This window comes from Macrobrachium nipponense, chromosome 20 (assembly GCF_015104395.2).
Source record: "Macrobrachium nipponense isolate FS-2020 chromosome 20, ASM1510439v2, whole genome shotgun sequence".
In the NCBI taxonomy this organism is placed as follows: domain Eukaryota; kingdom Metazoa; phylum Arthropoda; class Malacostraca; order Decapoda; family Palaemonidae; genus Macrobrachium; species Macrobrachium nipponense.
Genome location: NC_061089.1, coordinates 22,174,332 through 22,181,831, shown reverse-complemented (window position 1 = coordinate 22,181,831; position 7,500 = coordinate 22,174,332). Strand labels below are relative to the sequence as shown.

Below are 7,500 nucleotides of genomic sequence, written 5' to 3'. Positions count from 1 at the left end.
GTGAAGAAGAGGTTGGAAACGACGAGTCACAAATGTATGCACGATGTAAGCAAGTACACGAGAGGTTGTCGGAGTCACTTCCCTTTTTCCACACCAAAGAGAACTTTAGGGCTATTCCTCGCTGACATATTTTACTTGGCAAACCCCATCTGGCCATTCAGGCGGACTTGTTTGGTTTGTAAACCTTCCTATAACGTTTGAACGTCACCAGTCACGGCTACAGCAAATATCAAGGTTGTGGGGGGGAGATGTTGAGGCCCCTAAATAACATAGAAGAGGAAGAGCAAAGGGAACCTAAGGCTCCTTTCACTTTCAGTATTATGGAAAACGTGACAGTTTCACTAAGTTAAGCCTATCTTAGTTTAACCGGACCCACTGAGCTGATTAACAGCTTTCCTAGGGCTGGCCCGAAGGATTAGATAGTTTTACGTGGCTAGGAACCAATTGGTTACTCAGCAACGGGACCTACAGCTTATTGTGTGGTCCGAACCCCATTTTATCGAGGAATGACTGTTACACAATCCGAGTTCAATAATAAATATTGGGCAGTGAAACACTCAGCTGGTATGGAAAGGTTTCCAACACGAAGGCACCTCGATGTCGTTCGAAATATCAATGTACATACAAAAGCTCTCTTTCCGAAGAAAATCGTGACAGTGACTCGTATTTTGCAATTCTTTGGAGGAACCGCGTCCTATCAAGAGAGTTCAAATAATAAAGAATCTGTCTTCATAATGTTTACCGCCCAATATATCGTGACTCTTCTTAAATCCCGCCTTCTATCATTACCGAAACTAACTCATTCGGCACACTTCCAAATATCTTCCTAAAAATGATGAGTAGCTGATGATAACTTTTACGTCTGTCCTATCGAATCAATTTTTCGTCTTACAGGAAGGCCTTATTTCGCTTATAAACTGCTCCTTTACAATAATTTTGCTGTATGCACAGCATTAGTACATACACATATGCATAAACTAATATATATATATATATATATATATATATATATATATATATATATGTATGTATGTATATGTGTATGTATATATGTATACACACACACATATATATACATATATATAGTATAACATAATATAATAAAGATATCACGGACTTCAGCAAGTCCTTACTTCTAGAACTGAATGCCCTTGCGGAGGAGAGAGAGAGAGAAGAGAGAGAGAGAATATAACATCCAGATATCTATAACGAAAAAGGAACAGACGTAGAGAGATCAGATATAAGAAATGACTAATTATGTTCTAGAGCGTAAGAACCTAGGGAATCCGCCACCTTATAGAATTCAAACTTGGACCTAGGTTAAAACCAAAGCCCCGAGAGACGATGAAACAATGATTTGAATGTACAACAACAATCTACAATAACTCCGCTAGCAAACTCAAGGTGTTCTTGGGCTCAGGTCCACAATACAACAACATATGAGTCATGGATTTATTATGACCGATGAAGGTTGAAAGAAGTAAAAAAAAAAACCGAAGCATCAAGCAAAGATCGAGGCGTGCCTACATTTCTACCTTTCTTGCTTCTTTTGTTGTCTGTCGATGCTTCTCAATGTATTTGTTGGAGGTGGTGTTGCTTAGTGCTCTTGTTGGAGGTGGTGTTGCTTAGTGCTTTTGTTGGAGGTGGTGTTGCTTAGTGCTTTTGTTGGAGGAGGTGCTGCATAGTGCTTTTGTTGGGGGTAGTGTTGGTGTCCCTACTGGTGAGGTTGGTAGCGATTTTTGCTGGTGTTAGTGTTGCTAAGTGCTTTTGTTCGTGATGGTGTTGCTTATAGTACTCTGGTAGGTGTATTTTAGTGCCTTTGTTAGTATTGGTGTTGCTTAGTGCTTTTGTTGGTACTGGTGTAGTTTAGTTCCTTTGTTGGTTTTGCCTATTGCTTTTGTTTGTATTGATGAAGCTTAGTGCTTTTGTTGGTGTTGGTGTATTTTGGTGCCTTTTTTGGTGTGGCTGTAGTTGACTGCCTTTGTCCGTGTTGGTGTTGCTTAGTGCTTTTATTGGTGTAGGTGTAGTTTGTGCTTCTTGAGTTTGGTTCTTAATGGTTTTGCAAGTGTTGCGGTTTGCTTAGGTTTAAGGCATGCAGCCCTAGTTGTACGAGTTTCCCATTTTCTGGTGTTAATGTTGCTAAATTGTTTTGTAAGTGTTACTGTTGCTTAGTGCAATCGTTGCAAGGCATCTCGTCTACTTTATACCTTGTAACTGTTAGGAAATGACCAAGTATACAGAAATGTTAAACGAGGCAATGAACAATTACTGGTTATTCGCTTATCTGAAAAAAATCGATTGCAAAATTCATGCAAAAACTGACGGGGTTAACAATAGAAACAAACGAAGACCGATTGACCTTTCACTTCATTCACCTTTCTCTTTTTTCGGTAAATCTCCTACTCGGCGAAAAAAAGGAATAAAAAACTGGTATTCACATCGGCGTCTCCTTATTAGGTTACCTATGTCAATTTTCCGAGATGACTTCTTGCCCCAGTATCTTTTTATTTTTATTTTTTATTTATTCTCTTTTTATTTTGCTTTGCTAGCTCAGGTTAGCATCCTTAAACGGAGCGCATATCTTCAAGAACACGACTTGGTTAATCATATATGACGCAGTGAAAAGGGAATGTAACATAATTTGCATTTTTTTTTACCTTTTTTTTTGACCGAGCTCAGAATCATTCCAAATCTGTGCCTCTGGTTACCTACACAGACTTGTTTAGACACATCCTTATGAGGAATGTAATTCCTGCTCTCTTTCTTCCTTGCCATGTAATCGAATACATGAAACGTTTTTACAGATTTCCAGCCATTTCAGCAAATAGAGTATGTGTGTTTGTATGTGTGTTTTATTTACAAGAAAAGGAAGCACGTCTTTGCACATCCAAGTCTAAAAATTATTTCATTCCGTTCGTTTCATGTTATTCTATCGCTGAATTTGGCAAAAGTTTTCAGCTGTTTATATATATATATATATATATATATATATATATATATATATATATATATATATATATATATATGTGAGCCTGAAATTTTGAAGAAAGATGAGACAAACGTCAAATAAATAAGCAACTTTCTCAAGGAAATTATATCTCGGATTTCATATACTCTACGGTAACCTGAGCATGATTTTGTGCAAGCCAAATCCAAAGATTAAAGTTCATTTTATTTATCTACGCTCTCCCTCAATCTGAGGCACAATCAAAATGCAACGCAAAATTATAAACAGGTTTTTCCGCTCTTTTAACTCCACGTCAGGATTCGCGGAGACCCCAACAATATTTTCGCTCATGACGAAATAGGCCATGCATGGCGACTGCCTGGAAGCAGAACAAAAAGCTTTTCTTTCTTCTTTTTTTGTTTTTGTTTCCTTGCTTTTGAAAGGAGGTCAAGACAGGTTAAGAGCAGAATAGAACTTGTTTCTTTATGATAAATGTACGTCATACTTGCAGAAGTTTATTCAGGCAGAAGGAAATAACTAGTTTCTTCATTATAAATGTATGTTTTACTACACAAGATTATTCAGGCCGAAGAAAATAACTAGTTTCTTCATCATATAGGTGTGTCATACTTCAGAAGTTTATTCGAGACGAAGACAATAACTAGTTTCTTCATCATAAATGTATGTCACACTTAAACAAGTTTTTTCACCCCGAAGGCAATAACTAGTTTCTTTAATAAAAATGTCTGTCCTACTTCCAGAAGTGTATACAAGCCGAGTGTCCAGCAGTGAGCTCTTATGAACTTCACGCTTGAACGGTATTCCCAAGCAATGACTTTGTGAGACACAAATGCCGCGTTATCTATGCCACAAGCAATTTTCTCAAACTTTCACCTTCCACAAAAGCCAGTGGGGAGGTTGCAATGTCGTGGCACGGAAATCTCTCCAGTAAGGTTTTTTTTTTTTTTTTTTTTTAAATCTTTTCAACCTTTTGTCAGCCAGAAACGTTTTATTGCTCCGTAATTCTTTACATTAAAGAATAGGACGTGCTGTCAAGTTTGTGGTTGTTTTTACCAGCCCGAATTGTCATTGGACTTTCCGTTGACACTGGAACATAGCAATAGCTTCAACGTTCCTTTTGATCGGCAAATGAATCAGTTCTACTTCAGGGGTTCGGTCTGGAAACAGATTCGTTGTGGGTTTTGTTTGTACATTGTACATGAGTAGATATAAAGATCAAATTAACAGACACACACACACACACACACACACACACATATATATATATATATATATATATATATATATATATATATGTGTGTGTGTGTGTGTGTGTGTGTGTGTGTTGTGAGTATGTGTTTGAGTATAAATTTTCTATGAGCATTTGTGTTTTGGGCAACGTACACATTAGGCCAAGCGCAAAGAATTCATTCTCTGCTTAGATACTGCATTCTTCTTTTTATAAATACCAGTGACGACCACACCGAATTCATAAATAGGCTGAATTAGCTTCCACGAAATTAACTAACATTATGCAACCTTACTTTCGAGAATCGCCTCGAAGTCAAAAGGGAATATCTGTACTGTACTTGAATTTCGCCATATTTTTTATATTACTTAAGTATTTGTCAAACACTGGACTTTTCTTCAAATAAAATGTTTAACGTAAAAGACGCAAGTTATATATATGATTACGTTAATAAATAGTCCGTGAGATTTCTCTCTATCAGTCATACCTATCAATCTCGAGACCTATCCAACCCATTTTGTATGAATGAATGTATGTATGTATGTATGTTATGTATGTATGTATGTATGTATGTATGTATGTATGTGAACTCTGTACATAAGTGGAAATGATTTTTCTTGTGTCACTCACTGACCTCGATAACAAACTTTCCGCAGTTGTTTGACTCTTATCTGAACGACGCTTTGAGACAGTCTTTCGGCTACACTTGCAGCTGTTTTGGTCCTTCGTACGGCTGTTTACATCACCCTAAACAGAGTACTTCTATCACAACCATTCCACTATCCCTTTGGTGATATGGAGAAACCATTTTTACTTTTAAATTCAATTACGATAGGGTCTTCATTTTTCCTTCAAATTCTCTACAAAACCTAGAGCCGTTTTGATATACTAGCTTCAAGTTTTCTTCAAATTCTACAGGCCTACAAAACTAGAGCCTTATGTACGACGAAAATCATTCCGGTTTTCAAAGAGAGGACTGCAGCATATATCGATGATTTACTAATATCCTCCCCAATAGAGAGAGAGAGAGAGAGAGAGAGAGTGGGGTTGAGGGACGGGGTATGGGCAAACACCCAGGCTTAAGATATTAATGGGTTATCAAAGAGATTCCTATCGCAAGCACAGCGTTATCTCTCTATCGATTCTCGTCACGAGACAATTTCCATGATGGCAGGGAATCGGAAGGGACATACTGGGGAAGGATGGTAGGGGAGTGATATTATGCTGGGGGGTGGGGGTGGGGTGGGGGTGGGATGGGATGGGTAGTACTCAGAAGCGAACTATATTGCAACACACGGTGTAATTCTGGATGATCACAATCTCTGTTGCGGGGAGACTCCGTCGCTTTCCTTCATTATCCCAGGCAATGCTCGTCCTCAACCTTGGTTTGTTTATCCTGCGTTTTTTCCCCGTCTCCCTCTTTTAATCTCACCTTGCTCTTTTTCTTTTTTCTTTCTTTCCCTTCATGCAAAGTGTCCTTCCAGGCGTAAAATTAGGTTTTTCCTGCTCAACGAGATATCAGGTTTTCCCGCTTATTGAGAAATCTGTGACAGCCATCCCTTCACTTTTACTGTCGTACCTACTGTTTATGCAACTTCTTACTTTCCGTCTCTTGTTGTCGCAGCATTAACAGCAGCTACAGAGTACAGTAATAGCAAAATTATTAAATAAATTTCATGTTTAAATTAGCGCTCAAAACAGGATTACCATTATCAATATAATTCTATGATGCTAGTTTTCTCACTATCACGTAAATTAGCATAAACCACTTATGCCTGGCTGCGGTTTTGTCGTTTTTGCTGCCGATTCTTCACTTATCATGTTTATTGGTTTTCATTACACTTCGGCCTCGTCTACAATCACAAGATATACCTTGATCTTTATCTTTGTAGGTTGCCATCACACCTGACCCTCTTTCAATCCTGCGCAATGACAGAGCAGCCGTTATTTCACCAGACTTTCATGGGAACAGAAGAAGACAAGAAAAGCTCCCTTGTGAAGGCTGAGCCTCTTGGCAAGGAGGTGCCGTTGCAAAGGCATGATCTCCGTACTCTGTTGCGCAGGTCTGGTGAACGAGTCCTTTCACACTCCTTGATTTACAACCAGGTAAGTGAATAGGTCTGTAACTTCCTGTTATCCTTGCAAACATGATGATTACCCAGAAGGGACTTGAGAGGTTGGAGAAGGCCCTCTAGTACCGATTAGTTTAAAGCGCTTATTTTCGTGATAAACACAAAATTCCGTTTGTGAAGCCTCTTGCCACAAGTGAATTTTGCGTCATCGGTGGCTCTTGTAATGCTAGACCCGCTTTATTCCCTCCTACCTCAGATCTTCAAAAAATTACGATTACTGGCAGATAAATGAATATATATAATATATATATATATCTAATATATATATTCTAAATTATAATATATATATATATAGTGTGATATTATGTATACCCATGTCTCTGTTCTCTGTAATTATGTCGCTTGTACATATTTATTCTTGTAGTGGTAATCCTTCGTTACCACTAGGTTTGTAACACTTGTTTTCTGTTTTACTTTGCTTTTGGTATCCTTGCCTATCTTGTTTTAGTTACTGTTCGTCATTTAAGTATCCTTGTCGTTCATTTAGTTTACTTTGGCTTGTAATATTTTGAGGAGGGCAGAGTCGCTCTCAGGCCACCTTAACGACAACATATTCTGTATACACGGTGTAGGATAATCATCTTCCTATTGTTAAAGTAAGTCAGTGTTTGTTTTCTTTTATGTTTCGTTGGTATACTTAATTCAGGTGTTTGTTTAATTGTTTGTCTGTGTGTTCGTTCATTGGTTCATATATTGTGTTGGTTTAACTTGCGAATTGTTTTCTACTAAAGTAAATGTCAATGTAATTGCTTGTTATTTCTATTATTAAATGGTTATATTTTGTGATCTGAGTTTTACACGTTCCTTCATTGATTGATATTTCTTAAATGTTCTTATTATTTAAGCTGTAACAGGCTAGGCTAAGGCTTAGTTTTATAATAATATATATATATATATATATATATATATATAATATATATATATATATATATATATATATATATATATATATATAAACAAAGACAAAATCCACAAAGGTAAGAGAAACGATGGAGTTCTGCAAGGCCTTTTCGACTTCTTGTCCTTTACTCAGCAGTCTGCTGAGTGAAGGACAATAAGTCAAGAGGCCTTGCCGAACTCCACCGATTCTCTATCCTTCGTGGACTTTCCTTTGTTTTATATATTATATATATATATATAATGTATATGTGTTATATATATATATATATATA

At 37.2% G+C, this 7,500-nt stretch overlaps 1 protein-coding gene across 5 annotated transcripts in view; it reads right to left on the bottom strand.

Annotated features, from left to right (window-relative positions):
- LOC135223334 (uncharacterized) overlaps nt 1-7,500 on the bottom strand; it is a 107,881-nt gene that overhangs the window by 91,492 nt on the left and 8,889 nt on the right. The window lies entirely within an intron of this gene.